The following is a 22,307-nucleotide window of genomic DNA, read 5'->3' on the forward strand; positions in this document are numbered from 1 at the left end:
CTCAGGGTTGACCAAAGGATAAAGAAAGGTCTCTTTCATCTAGAATTAGGCCAGTAATGTAAACTCACAAATTCAACTATCTACTTTGTATTCAGGAAGTAGGGATAAATATTTCTGAATACTTCACTGTATAGGATTTTTTAACTGTGTTGTGAATGTGTTATGAATTGTTCACTTCTTTATTATTTTTACAGTAAGTTACATCAATACCTTGGATGTTTGTTGTTCTGCCCATAGTTCCTACAAGATGGTGGCCTTCCGACTTGGCATTAGGCAGGATGATCCAACACCCTGGGAGTACCCAGAATCCTAATTATCTTGAACTTCTAAACAGTTCACCTGACACCAATCTGTTATAGAGTGAACATAATTTCATCTTCCTTTATAAAATTAGAAGTTCAAATTGCAACTTTTTCCCACTAGACTTTTTCTAGTTTTAATCTTTCATTTGTTGATTTAATTCCTAAGTGACATACTATATTATGTCAAGTGAGTTGCATTGTAGTTTGTTACATCACCTTACAGTAGTTAATGCATTTTGGCAGGTGTGACCCTTTGGGGCCATCAGTCACTGAATTATGTTCTTTATAAACTTCTTTATAAAGAAGTTCTGTGCATGGTATGCCTCTTCTTGTAATGAATGCAAAATTATATGTGGCCAAAAAGTAAGCACACTGAAAAGAGGACAAACAGTAAGCAACAGAAAAACTTTTAGAATAATTGAAGAGGTTTTTCTGAACAAGAATGCATTTCCACAATAAAATTGTTAAAAATTTTATAGCTCCTGTGATTACTGTTTTCTATTATATTTGAAATACTTATTTGAATGACCAACTAATATTTGGAGCAATTTAGATTTAACATATCGGTAATGAACATTTCAAGTAAAATTTTAAAATGGGAATGCGCTTTCATACATAGAAGGAATCAAAGTCAGAGCCATTGTATTTTTTCACTGATGCATAAAAATAAATAATCTATCTTCACACATGTACTGAGAATATACAGTTGTTTTTAAATGAAACCTATCAAGACTGAGATTATAACTGTCTACTGCCACTCAAAACAGATAATGAAATAGTTCCTCAGAATTTTAATGCTTATAAAAAAGTTTTGTTATATTTCAGAAGTTCTTAGGAACATGAAGAAAGTTAAAATTATATTAGCACTCTAAAGATGGATGATAGTTATCAAATCATATTAATAGAATGACTGATAGCAGTGGGTTGCACTCACCAGCTACTCGCTCGCTCTTGCCCAGCAGGATGGTGGAGAGAATCATAAGGGCAAAAGCAAGAAAAGCTTCTGGATAAAGCTACAGTTTAATAAATGAAGGGCAAAAAAAAGAAAATAAAATACTACAAAGGTCATCCCTCATCACCTCCCTCCAGCAGACAAGTCTCCAAGCACAGACTACTTTGGAAAACTACAATCCCTCCTAGTTTTATAACTAATCATGATGTCATATGGTAGGGAGTATCTCTTTAGTGATTTCGGATCATCTGTCATGTCTATATCCTCTCCAAATCTTTTGTCTGCTCCCAGCCTATCCATGTGCAGGGGCAGAGTGAGAAATAGAAATGGTCTTGATGCTGTACAAGCATTGTTCAGCACTAGTTAAGACACCGGTGTCATAAACATAGATCTAGTAACCATCACCAAACGGGCTTCTTTTGATACCTTAAACCCCAATGGTTTTCTTATTTTTCTACCTTATAAGTTTTATAGGTAATAGAAGTAGATTTTAGAAACACTCCTTTCTCCCTCCTCCCCGTAGTACCCCTTAGTTTATACATCCCTTAATCCTCTCACCCCATTACATACACCCCATATCAACCCTATTCCCATATCCAGTAGAAGATGTTTTGTCTCTTAGTCAAGGCAAACCTGTCTTGTTTAGAGAACGCTTGTATCTTGGCCTAAACCACAGGACAGAGTCAAGGAACTCTGTGACTCTGCTCTCTGTACCCCGAAGATGATGAAGGATCATGAAGAGGGGGTCCCAAAAAGCCCCCCGACCCAATTCCAGGAGGTGGGCCAGGGGGTGGACCAGAGCAAAAGTCAGAGGGTGGACACACTTGGGATTGGCCAGATATTGTTATAAATGTAACATCTCGGGCACAGCCCGGGGCGCGCGTCGTTTACCATCTATTGCCTTGGCACAATTAAATCCTTTCTTATCTCACCCCAACTAACGGCTCCTGGATTTTTTTCTTAGCACCAGCTGAGCAGGCATCATTTGAAGAAAATTATCTCTATTCCAACCAGACCCAGTGCATTGATACACTATTCAATCATTATGAAATAATAAAACATATGCTGGTCAATATGGTTCTATCAAACATAGTAATAAGCATCTGAAGAAGCGCCTCTTGAGGCAACAGACACACCTTTCTCATAAAAACATCTTTAGTTGGAAGTAGGGATAACTAAAGAAGGACACTGACAAAGATAGCAAGAAAACAACATATTTTTATATATCCAGATAAAAATAAGGTCATAAGGGAAAATAAGGGAAAAAGAATACTAGTGGCTGATAAGTACGACAGATTAATTGCCCCAAAGTGAGTAACTGGTTTGAGCCATATACTAGATGGGACTTAAATAATCTTTCTCTATTTAAACAGGTGAAAATGAAGTAAGTAAATATTTTGTAAGGTCAGTGATGTGGGTTCCCACAGTCTGGGAAAGGGATGGATTCTTTTGAATAGGTTAAAGAAGAAATACAGGATGCTTAATCAAAAGAATGAAATGTTCATTCTTTTTCATCTGATTATAGAGAATGTGTCGGAAAGTTCTGATTGTGGACTAGAGCTAACTGTGTGGTTATAAGAGTGATTATATCTAAGTGTGGTTATATATCACTGAATTTGCACCAAATGTCAAAATTATTGGTTTACGCTATTAACATCTTGAAATTTTAAGTGAACCTCAATTTTAAAATAATCTCCTACACAGGAGTGCAAATAGACATCATTTTAACCAGTTCAGACCTGGTTTGGGATTAAAATGCTGACTAAAGGATCTTACAGTAAGTTTTGCAAGACTGTGAACAAATATTTGTATTCACTATTGCATACTAAGGCAGAATAATGTGGAGGCTACGTCACAATCATTGCTGGGTGCAGTCCTGAACCATATACTACAACACAACATCTTTTAAATTTTGGATGTGTTTGGGGAGCAAATATTTGTTCAGCCCTGTGCTCTGCAGTAGAAAATTACTATAATTTCCACATCACATACTGCAATTAATGTTTCCTATTTTTGAGAGTTGTTCTTTCACGGTAAATGCTGCAGTGCAGTATGATTGGCTCAGACTGACAGAGTTTTCAATCTGTCAGCTTCAAAGATATATGCAAAGTAATACATTTTTGTAAAATATGGCTTTGTGGGCACTTGGCAGTCAACGAAGTTTAACTCACAACTGTTCAAGTGTCTTTACCACTGGGCCACAGCTTCCACTGAGTTAAGCTTTAAAATTCAATGTAGCCAAGAGCTTCTAAAAGTAAAGGAAGCACAAGGTCAAACAGCTTTCAGAGAATTTTTTTAATGCAACCCCCAGGACAAGCTGAAAAATTATAAAATGATTCTGACAATTTATGTCAAGCTACAGTCTATAAGCAGACAAATAAGAAACTTGGTATACTTTTAATTGCAGTAATAGTATCTACTGCTAGGAGTACAGGAAAGCATACTTTTAAAACACAAAATGTGGTTATTCTCCTCCTTTATCTTGTTTCACAAAAGTGCTACTGTAGTGAGTCAAAACAGTTGTTCCTTGTTTACAGAACTGCTGGAGAAGAGTCATAACCACAAAATTTGCTTTGATAATGTTTATTTGCAATACCTCCAGCTTATTCTTCTTTAGAAGTCCACCATTTTTCTGGTGAAAAAAGCAGCCATGCATCCTTCCAAGCTGTGGAATGTTATAGAAAAAGCTGTGACATCTCTTCCATTAGAAATATCCATTACAACTGATCTTCATAGAGGCACACACTTCAGAATTGAAACTGGTATTTAGGATTTTTTCTAAAAAAATATTTCACTTTATTAAGGCTACTTAAAATTATATATTTTTAAAGTTTAAGCAATAAAACCTCAGGTTATTTAAGATTTGCAGAACTTAGGTCTTTCCATTTTGTAGGAAATATTCAAAGAATTCTGTTTCCATTAAAAGCCTTGCATGTTGAATGTAAAATGTCAAACATAGGTTATCTGTAAAACACGTTATTTAGCAAACACTTGAAAAACTTATTTTGAAAATAACCTAACCAATGTTTCAGTGGTTTGCAAACTTTTCAAGATATGTGTGAAACTGTTGAAAATGGCTGAATTCATCTCCCGACTGGTATCAAGGAAAGGACTGGGCTACTTTAAATCTTATTGAAAAACACAGTTTAGGTTAAGCATTTTGTGCCGCAAATATGTGTCTGCTGTTACACAGCAAACACTAATCAACAACAGTACATCTGAATTTTCTGTAAAAATAAAATTTAATTTATTGCTGACTCTACACATTTGTGTTCTCATGTTTCATTACAGAAAGTAATGAAATTTTCCCCATAGAATTTATTGTCTCAAAACACACTGGTATATACTAATATATTTTATCTTTTACTCACATTCTGAATGTCAAGAATAAAATATTTTGTTCTGATTATTAATAACATTTTTCAATTTATTTCAGATGTGCTTTTGTTGCACTACTGATGGTCAAATTTTGAAAAGAACAAAAATACAGAAGAATGGAGCAACATAAGAATTAAAAAATCTTTACCTAAACTTTGGCCATGTTTTCTTTACAGGTGGAGCACATTTGCTCTTTTCAAAGTCATATTTCAGCAATAATATCCCCAAGTAGCCACCTTCCTTCCCAATTTCTGATGATTTTTTTATCCTGTCAAAAACTGCACGACACTCGTATTTGCGGATCAACATAAAATGCTGTGAAGTTGAAGACTTTGCTTATTTTTTACATTGTGTCTCCCATTGAGTAAATAATGAGAATGACTAAGCAAGAAAGTGAAAATAACTGAGACTGGATTTGTATGAGTAGTTTTGCAGCAGGCCAGAAGTATAAAAGAGAGCCTTTTGGAAAAGTGACTCGGCATCTATTTTGAGTAAAAAAATTACAGAACAGTAGCTCTTCTCCCACACTGTTTCTGCGTTTTCCAGATTTAATTTTTTCTGCTTTTCATCTTCAAGCTGTGTTACTATTTTTCAATTCTTCTCTGCCACTCATTTCTCTCTCTTCAAATTTAATAGTTTTTATTCTGTAAATCCCTTTTCTCAAAATCCATCTCTTCTTTACAGGCTCCTCCAGGGTCCTATGTTTAATCATGCTTTTTTTCTTTTGGTGTTGTCATTTCATTTGCACCATTTGGTCTCTGTCCACCTATGATAAAGACTCAAAATACAGAGAAGTCTCCTCACTGATTACTCAAAAAATAGGGAAAGAAATATCTTCATGCTAGCAGAGCTTAAAACATACAGCTGAAAAGTTCTCTCCTGCCTCAGTCAGCTATTAGAGGAAGGACCCACTTTATACCCCTTTCAAGCTTTGTCTGCATCTTCTCAACCTGCTCCAACAGTAAGCTTGTTAATGCCTTTTAGAGGTAGCAGCTCAAAAGTACTTTGTCATGGGAGTAAACAGTTTATGTTATGAACTGATTAGAAAAGAAGTATGTGTTCTTATTCAGGTCAGATTAAAGGGGTCATCTAACTTAGTGGGTTGCAGTGTCAAAAAGAATTGAAGATTGCAAAAGAAAAATTTAGTTATTTGGCACTCATCATATACCTGTCTGGCTGCATGAGCATGTATTGTAAGCATAATCTTGGACAGCACGGAGATTACACTTCGTCTAATGGAACCTGCCTGACACTGAAAGGGTTGTCATTCAGTAGCTGTTCTTCATGTATCAAATTTGGGAACTTTAATATAGGTCTGAAAAGAAGACAAAGTTTGTAGAAATTCGGCTGCTATATGTTTTCAATTCATTGATGATATCCCTGGGTTAAGTTTGCTAGTGTCTACTTTATTAGTTTATAATTCACTGAGATGGAAGTGTTTTAGGAAGTGTCTTCTGATGCTGAGAAGACAAAAAGCTTGTAATGAATAACTATCACATGTAGCAAAAAAAAACCCACCCAAACCCCAAACAACAAATAACCTCAACAACAAAACAAACAAACAAACAAACAAAAAAACACCAAAAACCAAAACCCCAAAAGACTATAGGTTATACACAGTAATAGCAACAATAAAACCAACTAGATGATGATGTGGTGGTGTTACGACCTGCCCCAGAAAAGGGTGGTGGGGTAACCCAGGTTCTTATTAATAAATCCCTTGAGGTGGGTTAGAGTGAAACGACACTGAATAATCGGTGTTTGAAAACATATATAGGTAGGGTTTGTTTTAGAACAATTTTGTTTCAAAGGTAAATATCTATGTTGCCATTTTGGGTGTTATCATCTATATCTATCATCTATAGCAATATGGTATAAAGATAACCTTTAGGGAAAATGCATAAGAGAGAGAAAGGAAAGACAGGATAAGGGCAAGGGAGAGTAAGGGAAAGAAAAGATGAGAGTGGGAAGACGTATATAGTCACCGCCCACAAGGTCTAGTGATGAAACTTGGTAGTTGTAGCTTCCATGTCTGTCAGTTAAAGTGGAGGCCTTGATCCGTTGGGGGTGAAGGAGGGAAACCCATACACTCAAAGAAGTTATGAGTTATTATATCCATGGATAGTGTCCCGGGCCATGCCACGAGCCTCCAACATCTGCTGGGCCAGCGCAGAGTTCCCGTGAGAGGCCAGGTAAAATGGTTTTTCCCGCCTTTCAGGATCGACAGGGGGATGGGCTTTGATGGGCCATGCCATGAACCTCCAACATCTTGGACAGCCCAGCGCAGAGTTCATGTGGAGGGCATGGTAAACACGGCTCTTCTTGCCTTTTCAGGGCTTGACACCTTCAGCAGCACTGGAGGGGGAGATGGACCCAGCTGCCCATCGTAGGTATAATGTAAAAGTTCTGCAAAGGCCTGCAAAAGTCTCCTGGCAATCCTAGAATGCATAAATCATTAACCGTTTCAGTCTCTGACAGGTGGTTGGTTAAAAACAATCCTGCATTTCAAAAACTAGCTTTTTTCAAACATGTGAACATTTTCCTGAGTATGGCAATAATGCCTTAACTTCCTTCATGCAATCATTATCTGATATACTTTCTTCCTCATTTGAACACACCGAGCAAGGGCTTTATAGTCATAATTAAACATGAAATTTTTTTATAGTTTAAAATATATTAATTTTATTCTTTAAATTAAATATTCTTGTAATGTTACAGATAGTTCCTCCAACATTTTCAAGCTGCAATGGTAATGCAGTTTACTATAACACACTGTAAGACGGAATTAAAGTGAAAGTTTGTCCCTGCACTGATTGACTCCAATGTTGGCCAGCAGAGAATGACAACCCTCCTTGCTTCCAACTCTTCATGGTTATGGTATGTGGGATGCAGACAGGAGACTTATATTTCTCAACTGTTTTCCCTTACCTCTGCATCATTCCACTCAAGGACAAAGAAAAACAGATTTCCTCCTCGACTGCTGCCACTGCACCACCATCATATCTCCATAACTTCTGCTGCTGCAGATACCACTGTCGGTACCAGTCACATGGAAACAGAACTGTCACATACGCTGGAGAAAGCAGGTCTGGGGATGTGGCTGCTTGTGATGTTCTGCTCGCTCCCACAGCATTTTCTGGTTGAGCAATAGCCACCAGTGGTATTTATGATGGCTGCCTCTATCTTACAGATAACAACATGATAGCCAAGGGCCACGAATCTTGCTCAACAGCTAAGGGCTAGTTGAGCATGTGTCAACCAAAGCTGCAGCTGGTATACCAGTAAGACTGTAAGTCAACCATCATACTTCATAAACAGTGAACAGTCCAGGGACTGCTGAGCTCCCCTGCACAGCAGCAGACTGCATGGCAGGATCTCCCCTTGAGTAGAGACGCCCCTCAAGGCTACTCCTCAAGGCTGGGAGAATCCTTGTTGTGTCTGATACTCAGTGAATGAATTGCGAACAAGCCCATTGAAACTTTGAAATCCTAACTAGGTGGTATAAAGGTCTGATTATGTCTATCTAATCCTTTAGACATAAACAACGGACCATGACAAGGGCTAAGTCTGAATCCAACCATGCCTAAACTCCACTCAGAAAGTTTAGAAAGCAAGGAGGTATTTTCTGAACCTCATGATTCAACAGGAAGATCTCCATGGCAGTTTTGTCTTACCCTGTCCTCTGTGCAGTAAATAATCAAATGTACCTTGCCATCAAGTCTTTTTAAAGCACTGTCATGTTTACTATCATATTTACTGAAGCCTGTGGGAAGGACATAAGTTGGAAAAGATCATAAAGGACTGTATCACACAGGTGGAACTCCACAGTGGAGCAAGGGAAGAGCATGAGTATGATGGAGCACCTGAGGCAAAGAATTATGAATTACCTGTAACCGCAATTCCTTATCCCTTTGTGTTACTCAGAGTGGGGAGGTAGAAGAGCTGGGAGTGAAGTGTCTGGGAAGAAGGGGAAGATGTTTTTAGATTTGTTCTTATTTCTTTTTAGCATACTGTAGTGGGTTGACCCTGGCCAGATGCCAGGTACCCAAAAAAGCCACTCTCTCACTCTCCCTCTGCAACTGGACAGAGGAGAGAAAAAAAAACCAGCTAAGAATTCATGAGTTGAGATAAGAGCTGAGAGAGCTCAGTGACTAATTACCTTTATGGGCAAAACAGACTCAAAGTGGGGATATTATTTAAATTTATTACTAACACAATAAGAGCCAAAGAGAAATAAAACAGTCTTAAAAAACACCTTAACACCTCCCCCCCACCCCTCCTTCCATGTTCTCCCTTTTCCCCTCCAGCAGTGCTGGGGGACAGGGAATGAGGGTTACAGTCAGTTGTTGTTTCTGCCGCTGCTCAGAGAGACGAGTCCTTCCCCTGCTCCCGTGAGATCTCTCCTATGGGAGATGGTCCCTGATGGACCTCTCCAGTGTGAGTCCATCCGTCAGGCAGCAGTTCTTCCCAAACTGCTGTCCCATGGATCGCTTCTCCATGGGGTGTAGTCCTTCATGGATGAACTGTACCAACGTGGGTCCCCCACAGGGGCCACAAGTCCTACCCAGGAAAACCTGCTCCAGCGTGCGCTTCCCTCTCCACTGGCTGCAGGTCTCTGGCAGGACCCTGCTCCATCTTGGGCCTCCCATGGGGTCACAGCCTCCTTCAAGCATCCACTTGCTCCAGCAAGGGCTCCTCCATGGGCTGTAGGTGGGTCTCTGCACCCCAGTGATCCTCCATGGGCTGCAGGGGCCTTAGGTCTGGCGCCTGGAGCACCTCCTCCCCCTCCTTCAGCACTGACCTTGGTGTCTACCTTGTTGTTCCCATGGTCTCACTCCACTCTTCCCTGGTTGGAATTCTTTCTGTGCCACAACCCTCTGTTCTTAAACATGTAATCACAAAGGCATTACTATTACTCCTGATTGACTTGGCCTTGGCCAGTGGCAGGAAGTCTGTCCTGGAGCTGGGTGGCATTGGCTTCATGGGACAGGGGAAACTTCTAGCAGCTTCTAACAGAAGCCACTCCTGTAGCCTCCCACACTACCAAAATCCAGCCACAGAAATCCACTACATCTACTCTAATTGGCAATAGACTAAATTATTTTATAGATTAAATCAATTTCCCTAATTCAAGTCTGGTTTTTCCAGTGACAGTAATTTCTGAGTGATCTTACTGAGAAACTTTTTGCTGTATTTTCTCCTACTCTCCTGTTGAGGAGGGGGAGTGATAGAATGTCACCTGATGGCCAACCAAGGTCAACACACTACATGAACACATGGATATTAAATAATTTAAGAACATGTACCCATGATCTAGCTGCAAAAATTCTTACCTCCATCCTAATGCTTAAGGTTAGAAAAATGTTATCATGGTTTTAATAAAGTCTTTATTTTGTAAGACATTTCCCAGTTTGTGGACAGTATAACACCATCTGTCAAATAACTACATGCATGTATGGAGTCTGTTGAATATGAATAAAAAACTTTAATGCAGCCAAGCTTATCACTCCCAAAAGACAAATTTGTAGTTTCAACTTCATGTGAGCAAGTAAAATTAAGATAAAACAGAAGGTGAAGTGAACAAAGAGATTTAAATTTTTGTAATGCGACAGCTAATTGTAGCGCTGAATCTACCTTGTATGGGAAGCTGTGGTTTGAGTGTGTTTCAAAATGGCTTTTTCTGGTCCCTGTGCTGGCTCGTGCTTTCTTCTTCCCAAAATCCCCCATGGCCAGTTCTTATCTCTGTCTCAGGAATGTCCTGAGAAGATATCAAGAAGTCTTCTCATTGGACCTTTTAACCCCTTCCTGCGATTGGGCATCCTGTAAACCCCTTGACCTCGTAATTGATCACTCTCTGAATCCTCCAAAACCCTATAAATGTAACCACCCCATCAATAAACTCTCTCTCGCCTCCTCTCCAAGTCCCGTGTGCTGTCTGTGGCTGCCATGGGACCATGTGGGTGGGGGGAGGGGTGAGCACCTAACCCCTCCATGCATCCAGGACCCTGAAGAAACCCCTGGAGCTGGGGTAACCCCTTCCCTATCCACCTCAAGTCTTCGGAAATGGAACCCCACAATGGGAGGAATGCACTCAGAGCTAATGAATCTGTTTTCCTCCTTCTTACTTGTACAGTAAATCCTTTGAGTAGAGTACATCATTTTCTTTTAGGTACTTACTGAACAATAAAGTAAACAAGGTAGTACAAAGAGGCTGTGCATTGATTCTAGGATAATAATTTACTGAAAAATTTTGTTGTGTTTTATCACATAAGAGACAATTGCTGGTTTTCATACATTGACAAATCTAAAATCAAATATGGTATTCAGAATGTTGTCTTTTTATGATAGCAACTTATTATTTGTTACAGGAAAATTGCTCTGTTGCACTCTATTATTTATTGTACAATAAAGGGCACATTGAAATGTATTATAAGAGTTGTAATTGAGAAATTAAACCTTAAAGTTAAATCTGATCCTTTGAACAAGCTTCATTTTTTCTTTTCAAGGTTCCATTTCAGAAGTTCAGCTCAATCTTATTTTCATCCTCTAAGATAGCAATTACGATACTTAACCAATGTATATATTTTTTCATCTTACATCAGTAATTAATCCTACTGTTGCCTAAAAGACTGAGGAGAAAAAGACTCCAGGTCAATTTAGTGTAGGAGATAAGATAAAGAGAGCAGGTGCTTTAATGAGTCCTTAGGCCCAGAGGAATACATACCATGCACACTCTTCGTCAGACAGTGGTTCTATGATTTTATAATAAGGCCCATCCAATCCCAATTTGTCCACCCCCTGGTTCTGCCCTGTTCCGCCCCTCAGCACGCTCCTTCAGTTGAGTCTGGGGGCATTTGGGACCCCTTCTTCCTCATCTTCATCTTCTTCAAAGCACATTCAGTCCTTGGAGTTCCTTCAAAGTTCTGGGCTTGAAGGTCTCTGTGTCTGTGTGCTATCTTCTGATCCAGGTCTGTGCTGGTTTAAAAGTTAACCAGCAGGGGAAATGAACTCAACTCAAAAGAGAGATTATAAGTCAGAATAACAATTTATTAAAATAATACAATTTAATAAAATAAGTACAATTATGCAGACAGACAAGTGGTTTTAACCCGCAAAACCCAAATGTATAACCCAGCACCCTGGGGCATGAACAAAAGTGATGTTCCTTGCCCCCCGCCCCAAGTCCAAAGTAAAGGGAGAGGGGAAAATACCTGCTGGTGGGAGAGCTGTTGCAGTCTGGTCAGAGAGTGGTGATTGCAGTCCAGTCGAGGGTGGTGGTCTCAGTCTGGTTGAGAGCGGTGAGCTGCAGTCTTCCTCTGGGTCCCACGAGTGGTGGAAAGGTTCTGAAACTCCCAGTTTCTATATTCTCCAGTTCAGGCGGGAGTGCTCAGTCCCTCCCTCAGAGCGGGGAATTCCATAAAAGGGCATGAGGATGCTCAGTCCCTCCTTCAGAGGGAGGAATTCCATAAAAGGGTATCAGAGCGGGGAATTCCATAAAAGGGTATGAGGACAGGAACATCCTCCCACCTCGCAGGCCTCTACTGACAACAGTTTCTGGGAAATGGCATGGAAGGCTATAGAATACACAGTTTTGGGTTACACCCATCCAGTGATGAATTGGTTCCAGCCGTTCTAACCAGGACACAGGTCTTAAAGTGTTTTTCTACAATTCTACCTTGAAAAGAAGACTAAACATGCTAATGGAATTTAAAGGGATTGATATGAGACGGGATAGTAGGGTTTGGTATGTGCAAACATTATGCTACAGGGTAAGGGATATAATACAGCTACATTAAAATCTACATTCACTACACATCTACTTCTAAAATCTATAAAAATTAAAAAATCAAAAAGCTCTGAGGCATCACTACCAATATTCTGTGACAGAGTTTTAAGTATTATCACAAACATTTTATCAGTGAAGGTAACAATTACACATATTGATGCCTTAAGGCCCTTTTAGTTTTTTTTGATTTTGCTAATTTTTATAAGCCTTATATGTAATTATAGTAGAAGTAGATTTTAGAATTAGCTATATTATATTCCTCATCCTTTAGCACAAGTAGTTTACACATTCCTCAACTCTCTTACTCCATTCCATGCTCCCCATATCAATTTTACACCTGAATTCAGTAGAAAATGTTTAGTCTTTTGTCAAGGCAGGCCTCTTCTGTTCGAGGACATCTAATCCTGACCTGAACCGCAAGAGAACAGTCAAGAACTGGGTGACCGTGTACCCTTTGTGCTCTGAAGATGGTGATGATGATGAAGAAGTGGTCCCAAAAAGTCCCCAGACCCAATTCCCAGGGGGTGGGCCGGGGGCAGACCAGAGCAAAAGCTACAGGGTGGAAACACTTGGGATTGGACAGATAGTATTATAAATTGTATCATCTCAAGTACGGCCTATGCGCGCATCCTGTAACATCTATACCTAGGAACAAATTAAACCCTTTCCTTATCTCACCCTCAATTAACTGCTCCGGAGTTTTTTCTTTAGCAACATTTTAGGCATCAATATAGACAAAGCTTTGCTTAATTTCTGAGCAATCTTGTATTCTTTATTGCCAAATTTATGTAGCTTGTAGTACCACTCCTATGATCAAACCAGGCATGCAATGTGGGGGACAATAAAAAGAGGTTTTTCAAATACATTAATGGCAATATGCAGTATAGAAATATCATCAACCTGTTACAGGATGAGGATGGTAACCTCCCAAATGGGGATAGAGACAAGGCAGAAGTGTTGAACGCTTTCTTTGCCTCTGTCTTGGATGACAGACCAAGGGGATCTCAGTGCCCTGAGCTGGAGGATTGTGACTGCAAGAATGATCAACTCTCAGTCGACCCTATTGCTCAAGTTGGATCCCTACAAATCTATAGGGCCTGGTGGCATTCATCCCAGAATCCTCAAAGATAGGTTGATGTTATTGCAAAGCCTCTCTTGAAGATTTTGGAGTGGTCTTGGGCATCCAGAGAGGTCCCAGATGACTGGAAGCTGGCGAATGTTGTCCCAGTTTTCAAGAAGGTAAGAAGGAGGACCTGGGAAACTACAGGCCTGTCAGTCTCAATTCAGTACCTGGTAAAGTTACAAAGAAGAATTTTCTGAGAGGTATAGAAAAACACCTGAAAGACAACAGAGTCATGGGCACAGCCAGCACGACTTCATGAGAGGCAAGTCCTTCTTATCAAACCTTATTTCCTTCTATGACTAGGTAACCCACCTATTTAACTAAGGGAAGCCAGTTGATGTCATCTTTTTGGATTTCAGTAAAGCTTTCGATATCGTCTCTCAGTCTCCTGTGAGAGCACACAGCTGGATGAACACATCATGGGATGGATGAGCAACTGGCTCACAGGTCGAGCACAGAAAGTAATACTGAATAGGGTAACATCAGACTAGCAACCTGTCACTAGTGGGGTTCCGCAGGCTCCATCTTGGGCCTTGTGCTCTTCAACACCTTCATAAATGACTTGGATGCAGGACTGGAAGGGATACTAAGCAAGTTTGCAGATGACACAAAACTGGGAGGAGCTGTTGACTCCCTCTAATCCAGGCAGGCCCTGCAGAGAGACCTCAACAAATCAGAGGACTGGGCAATCACCAACCATAGGAAGTTTAACAAGGAGAAGTGCTGGATTCTTCACTTGGGATGGGGCAACCCTGAGTGTTTGTACAGACCGGAGAATGAGATGCTGGAAAGCACTGCCAGAAAAGGGACCTGGGGGTCCTGGTTGATGGCAAACTGAATATGAGTCAGCAGTGCCCTGGCAGCCAGGACGGTCAACCGTGTCCTGGGGGGCATCAGGCAAAGCATCGCCAGCCGGTCAAGGGAGGGGATTGTCCCGCTCTGCTCTGCGCTTGGGCTGCCTCACCTTGAATGTTGTGTGCAGTTTTGGGCACGACAATATAAGAAATACATTAAGCTCTTAGAGAGTGTCCAAAGGAGGGCAATGAAGATGGTGAAGGGCCTGGAGGGGAAGCTGTATGAGGAGTGGTTGAGGTCACTTGGTCTGTTCAGCCTGGAGAAGAGGATACTGAGAGGAGACCTCATTGCAGTTACAACTTCTTTGTGAGGGGAAGAGGAGGGGCAGGCACTGATCTGTGGTGACCAGTGACAGGACCTGAGGGAATGGCCTGAAGTTGTGTCAGGGGAGGTTTAGGTTGGATATTAGAAAAAGGTCCTTCACCCAGAGGGTGGTTGGGCACTGGAACAGGCTCGCAGGGAAGTGGTCACAGCACCAAGCCTGACAGAGTTCAAAAAGCATCTGGATTATACTCTCAGGCACATGGTGTGACTCTTGGGGATGGTCCTGTGAAGGGCCAGGAGTTGGACTTGATGATCCTTATGGGTCCCATCAGTTATAATCAGCAAGTTATCTTATGGTTGATGCATTTTTGGAAATCATGGGACATGAAGTTTAAGTGTTTTAGCTCAGAAGACAACAGCAAACTTCTAAGCTAGGAAGTGTTTCAGAAGAAGTTTGAAGGTTGTATGATGTGTGCCCACTACTGCTAAAAATAGTTAAAGCTAATTGTTTAAAATGAGATGTGATTAGCCCAGGGATATATAAGGTCCTATTTGAATCCTTTGGGGGAAAAAATCACCAACAAAACCCAACCAAACAAAAAAACCTCAGATCCTTGTTATCTCAAATTGAATACCTAAACTCTTGGACATTCTTAGCCTTATTTCTACGCAATTGTCTTCATTAGTAAAACCATATTCATCATCATATTTTGTCTCATAAATATCTCACCTTGTTGTCAAATAAATAAGATAATTTAGTTAAAATTTCCAAAACACTTTGATGTTAATATGAGGAGCACCACATAAAATTCCAGAAGAAATATATAATGGAGAATATGCTTACTTACAACCACATCAAGAATTATTTCCCATTCAAAGGTCTCTTCTGAAAGACTTAATCTTTGTTTAGACTATCTTGAAATTAATTTTCAGGCCCAGAGCAGTATCACAAGCTTATGTTTTGGCCATAACTACAATGTATTTTATGAAGCATATAAATCTTTCCTGCTACTATTTTTGTTCACACAAGGTCAGTCCATGTCTTTGATCTTCCTCCCACTAATTTCAGGTTTTGCTACAAGGACTACACAGAGATTTTTAAGTTATTGAGGGCTAAGTTTGAAAAGAGTAGGTGGCCCTAAATCTTATGAAATGATAAAAAAACCAGCCAAATAAACTCCCAACTATTGCTAAAATTGAATAAAGACACAAAAGTGAAGTCAAACAGGTAGGCATTCTAGGGGGAAAAAAAAGAAAGAAAAAAAAGGCTAAAAGTACCTATATACCTCAAACTTCACAGCTCTACTGTTTTCCTTCCAGCTTGTTTTCATAAAGTTTTTCTTCTCCTTCGAATTTTCTCTTACTCAGAATGCAAATAGTCACCGTCAAGTGATAAAGATGACCCATCTCATGGTGAGTATAAAGTGCCAAAAATATTAGCTTTGATAGAAGTGTTGTTTGAATTGAACTGCCATACAGTAATTTAGACACATGAGCAGATACATAAAAAATTGCACGGTTAAAAACAGTTCACACTTATAGGACCTGAAAAATCAGTTGCATTACAGGTGGTTGAAGTATATTTATTAGTCTCACAAAGTTCATCTAGGTCTACTCATACGTTTGGATCTGACAAGCATTAAGACACTGACTGACGGTCTCTGAGGGAACTGAAGTAAGTAAATTTTTGTCACATTTGTCCTATCTTAGATGATTATATTCTCTCTGTTATTCAGGAAAGGTATTGTAGACTCTCAAGATTTATTTTTTTTAATCAATATGACAAATACACTTTTGTTCCATTATATCCTAGATGGGGATTTTTTCCAACTACTCTGTTCCAATTCTTAATCAACTAACCTGAAAAACTGGGAGGAAATCCATTCTGGGTTAATTAGTTTTGGATGCATTTACTCAAAATGTATAACAGAACACGTTGAAAATCAATTATCTAACGGGCGATCCCCATCGTTATCACATTTAACATAAAGAGTGCATAACAGTGAGGGTTGCACAGAAAAAAAAAATCATTTTCTCTCTTGAAAAATGCATCCCAGCCTGCAATTTAAGTAATGCTAAGGGAATTTCTACCCCTTTAGTGTCTTGGTGACTAGAATACACAATTAACTTGTGTGTTGGTTAATATTTTTGTCTTTCTGGATCTAGTTCTTATTTCCCCTCAATTTGATATGTCAGAAATTAATTTGGTGCTGCCCTTGAATGTTATCTCAATTATGGAACTGAAATAACCTTAACTAACCTCACAAATGCAAATGTTTTAGACAGAAGTAGTCACGACAAGCACTGCAACATGCAGATGTGTTACTAAGACTCTGCTTTAATTTGGACCTACTGGAGACAGGCGAGAGGAAGGCTACAAAGACAGTCAGAGGGCTGGAGCACCCTTCCTATGAAGACAGGCTGGGAGATTTGGGATTGTTCAGTCTGGAGAAGAGAAGATTTGGGGCAGACCTTAGAGCAGCCTGAAGTACCTAAAGGGGGGCTAGAAGAGAGAAGGAGAGGGTTTTTTGACTAGGGAATGTAGTGATAGGACAAGGGGGAATGGTTTCAAACTGAAAGAGGGCAGGTTTAGATTAGATGTTAAGAAGAAATTCTTAACAGTGAGGGTGGTAAGGCACTGGAACAGCTTGTCCAGAGAAGTTGTGGATGTCCCCTCCCTGGAAGTGTTCAAGGCCAGCTTGGATGGCTCTTTGAGCAACCTGATCTAGTGGAAAGTGTCCTTGCCCACGGCAAGAAGGTTGGAACTATAGGATCTTGAAGGTCGCTTCCAACCCAAACCATCATATGATTCTATGAATTTCCAGTTCTAATTACTTGATAGCAATTTTATTAAAATGTGTACTTTCTCCATTCACATAAGCAGAGTCAGTGCTCAATGGATATTCTTCTATGTCCACTTTCTTCCTTTTTGGAAACTCAAATAGGTATAAAATATAGCTACTGAAGTAGTTAAGCTGTTAGGATAATGACATTTACACAAGCAGAAATTGCGGTAAGACCACGTGTCACAGAAAACATGAATAGAGATTGATTATTAATTTTTTTCCATAAGTATATTTTTTAACATTATAAAAAATTAGAATGTTCAAACCAAATCACCCCCAACAATTTTTTCAAACATATTTCATATTGTATGAAATATTGCATAAAGTAAAATATTTATATTAATTATAATTCAACAATTAGTCATAATTATTCACAGGGTACTGATCTAGATTAAATCAAACTTGATTAATTTTTCTGTTATTGTGCAATTCTGTGAATATACATACCGGTGCATGTGTGGCTGGGAGTAAGAAGGAAGAATAAACAGGAAAGAATGCAGAGGGTGGGACAGACTTTCAGTCTTTACCACACTGTGATACACTTATCTATTGACCCACTGGTGGCTGTCTGAGGCAAGAGGCTGGGAAGTAAGAACCTATGTTCCTATCCATTATGAGCAATTCTTGCAATCCAATGTGGTGCTTATGACTGTGATTAAAAGGCAACCTCAACACTTGGACAGACCAGAAATTTATTAAAGGTACCCTCCATGAGCCTTTTATTTTAATAATTTTTTCTTCGAGAATCCTTCCATTTTACTTATATTCACCTGGTACTCTTAGGTGTACTAACCTTGTATTACTGTATAATATATATATATACAATATATATATTATATAATATTATAATAATATATATTTTTAATATATATAATATGTATTATATGTTATATTCTACTTATCCACTGTACCTAAAACAAGAATTCTGTTCAATCTACGTTTTAAAGTAATTGAGATCTGAGTTTTACTGGGCCTGCATTTATAAAGTGTCAACTATTTTCAGAAATAATTCTCGAGCCTATGTTCTACCTATGTTTTCTTAAAATTAATGGAAGTAGGAATAAGCAATATTCCTGCGATAATAGTTCAGCCTTTAGGTCACCATGGAAAAAGACTGTCATTTAAAAAAAGTATATTCTGAGACACTGCACTCATTTAGCTCTTTCACAGTTCAGGTCTACTTAGCTATGTTATAAGCAAACTGTCTCCAGTGCATTCCAGCAAAACCTCTATAAAAATCCACAGAAATACAATGGATTTGCTTAATTTTCCACTAAATGTAGTTTTGGGTTTTTTATATTCTATTGAGTCATTTCCTACTCATATTGCCACGTCCTAAGCCAGAATTAATTTTGCTATCTCCTCAAAAAAAAAATTAAAAGGTCTGTTCGTAAGATATTTTCCTGACAAAGTTATTGATAGACCATACTGCCAAATATTTTAGTAAAGATTGTTTTGTTTGTTCTTTTCCCTCAGCTTAGTTTTTACAGCATATGGCTCTGTACAGAAAGAAGAACACAAACCATGTCTTTGAACTCAAGAGAAACCAGGCCAACATCCTGAAACTCTGAGAAACAGCATACTTGAGACCAAGTATGAAAAATAGGGGTGTGTTAAACATAAAAGGCTCCTCTAAAGAAAATATGAAAACACCAGTAGAAGAGTATATGTTTCTGAGTGTTTCTGAAAGGTACTGGATACCTTGTTTTGGTTTTGGTTTTGAAAGAAAGTCTTGTCTTTGCTTCTACGGTTCTCCAACATGAAAAAAATTATATATAGCTTTGATGTTCTTTTAAATAATTTACAGAATCTACCAACATTGTGAAGGGTAACATTCCAACAGGAAACATTTTCTCCATACTTTCAGAAAACAAACATTATCGCACAGGAAGTATGCTTGTGGAGTATCTGCAATGGTTTTTAACTGTAGCGATGCAAAACATCACAGCAGCTTAGGCTAGCAACTCTTTAAAGTTGAAAGTTGTTAAAAGACATCTGTATTTAAAGTGATACAGCTGAAACAGCTGTACCATGATGATCAGCAAAAAAGAAGAACTAAGCGCATCTGGTCAAGTTGATGAAATAATTTTCAGCTCTGCTATTGAATTCCTTTTGTCCATGATCTATGTATTTATGTATTTCACGAAGTTTTTGACTTGGTATCTGACATCATCGTTGACAAAATCCTACAGTTTGACAAGCTTCTATGTCCATGAACTGAAAAAAAGGAGGAAACTATACATAGTGTGTCTGCTTATTCATGGAATGAACAGCATACTCCTCAAACTAGATCTTAAACCTGAACTAGGGAGCTTTGGGACTGGAAACTATACAGCTAATTAGACTGCATATAGTACCACATAAATGTATCAGAGGGTTAAACTGCTGTTAGAAACAGAACTAGATCTCCACAGAGCTAAAATGTTGGTCATATTTATTCTATGTCAAGTACATATTATATGTTGGCTTATGGTAACTCATTTGTGCCATAAAAGTTAAAGAGTTAAAGGCATGTGGACTTATATTTGTCTAAACTATACTTACAAAACATAAGCACTTTCACCTCTCTCCCCCTCCCCCTAAGATTTTTCTGAAGACCAGAGAAAATTTTTTGGAATTCAGAGAGGGCATTTTTCACCTTCAGACAAAACTTGTCATTCCATAAGAAAGAGGAAAAAGAAGAGGGTTTCTTTTTTCTCTTTTACAGGTTGGAAGATAGCTACAGTTTGAGAGGATGTAGAGGACTGCACTGTTAAGCCTAGTCTGAATAAAATTTCTCAAATATCCTGTCAAGCAGGACACTTATGAATGTCTGTGGTTGCAGTAGTTGCACTACTCTCAGATGACTCTTCTATTTTCAGTTCTAGTAAACAGGAATTTGACCCAAGTTCAGATTCATATGGGGATCATCACTAGTAGGCCAATGTGAGTGCGTGAGAATTGTAAATCAGCACTGATCTTTTATTTGTGATTGAAATGGTTAATTTCTAGCCACAATTTTGACAGAAACCTGGACTATATTTATTGCACAAAATTAAACCTTTTGGTATGTTCATCATTCTGCCAGTTTCTCATTCTAATTCTATCAGATCCTAAACCACACAGGCAGATCTTTAGTATCAATCTCTTATATCAGGCAGTGAATTGTTTTGGGTAAGGGAAGTCTTTCTGATTCTGCACTTATACAGGTAATAAGATCTTCATTTAAGGCTGGATGTACTAGAGTCTAAGATAAAACAAATACATGTCATTGGGTCCCATTGGTAACCAATATAATTTAGCCTAATATCATACAGTCAGATAAAGATTATTGAATACTTGATGAAAGAATACCTTTAAAATGCCTGTCTGAGTACAACCCAGGGTACTTCTAATAAATACAAGGTACAGAAATGTTATTTAATACTGACATTTCTCTTTAGATTTATTGTTAGACAGGTTTAGGAATCTTATTTAGTCTCCAGCAAATACAGGGTGTTAATTCCATATGTTACTCAAATGGATTATAAAAATTCTAAGATAACATTTATGAAGCTTTAGCAATTTTGTCATCTTTGAAGATGACAGTAAGCCAAGAACACATCACTTCAGGTAGAAAATAGTAATCAAATGATTTATCACTAAAACTGAAAATCTTCATCTTACCTTATTTCATGTTCTGTATAGAAAGTTGCTTTACAGAACAGGTTCACTTCAGCTCTGAAAACAGCAAAAAAAGAAAGATTCTGACTGAAATGGAAAATAAGTTCTACTATTGGGGGGGGGGGGGGGCTTTGTGTTTGTTTTTTTTTTTCCTGGCAGTCTCTGAAAGACTGATACTGTTTTTTTTGAAAAAGCATCTGAAGGTCATGTGCTTTAGCTATGCAGCAGACTCATCTATTCAACAAAACAACTAAAAAAGCTATTTGAAACCTGCATAATATATGCAGGTCAAGGGTAGACAGAATAGGAAAGGAGAGTTTTAACCAATGAAATTGTTATTAATGAGCTCATTAAGCAGACCTTTCCCTCAGCAGAACTTTGCTCCTGAGTCTCAAAATTCTCAGCTACACGTGCTTGCAGGATTTTTTACACACACACGTCTTCTGAAGATTAGAAAATGTCTTTGATTCATGCTGGCTTATATTTTTTCCAGTCTTATGTCTAATGCTCCTTGGTCATGTGTGTAAATCTATTTACATACCTTAATTTCTTCATACTTAAACAAAATTTTTCATTACTTATTTCCTTTTGTTTTTATTTTTTTGATCAAAAGGAAATAATTTTTCTTTCTTTTTATTTCTGCTATAATCAGTTTAAATTCTCTATGATACATCCCAGGGTATCAGTCTCCAGTAAACTTGATCATATTACTATAAAAGGAACAACTTAGTAACTGATCCACTACCTAGTAATTTAATTCAGTAAGTTAATTTTAAAAAGGATGTTTTTTCTTTTACACAAAAGTATATCCTTTCTGCACCATTCCATCTGAGACCTAAACGCCTGAAAGGGACAAAATTTCCTTCTGAAGGTCTTCAGTAGACTCTCTCCATTGAGTACACAGGCAAGATAATAATTTACTGCAGGAGTTAAGATTTAGTAAGTGAAACAGGCTAGATTCCAGCTCCCTGTGGCTATCTGAAATGCTTCTTCAGCCAGCGGGTCATCTTGCAGCAGCAGCAGTTTCTTACTCTGCTGGTTACACTGAGTAGTTCCAATTAAGGTGGAGGATTATCCTCTGTATGGGAGCTGGTGAAGACTGTAATGTCAGAATCGCCAGGCTGGTCACACACACAAAAATAAATTGTGAAGACAAAAA

The sequence above is a fragment of the Neopelma chrysocephalum genome, unplaced genomic scaffold (genome assembly GCF_003984885.1).
Source record: "Neopelma chrysocephalum unplaced genomic scaffold, ASM398488v2 Primary Assembly neopelma1_80b, whole genome shotgun sequence".
NCBI classification, from domain to species: Eukaryota; Metazoa; Chordata; class Aves; order Passeriformes; family Pipridae; genus Neopelma; species Neopelma chrysocephalum.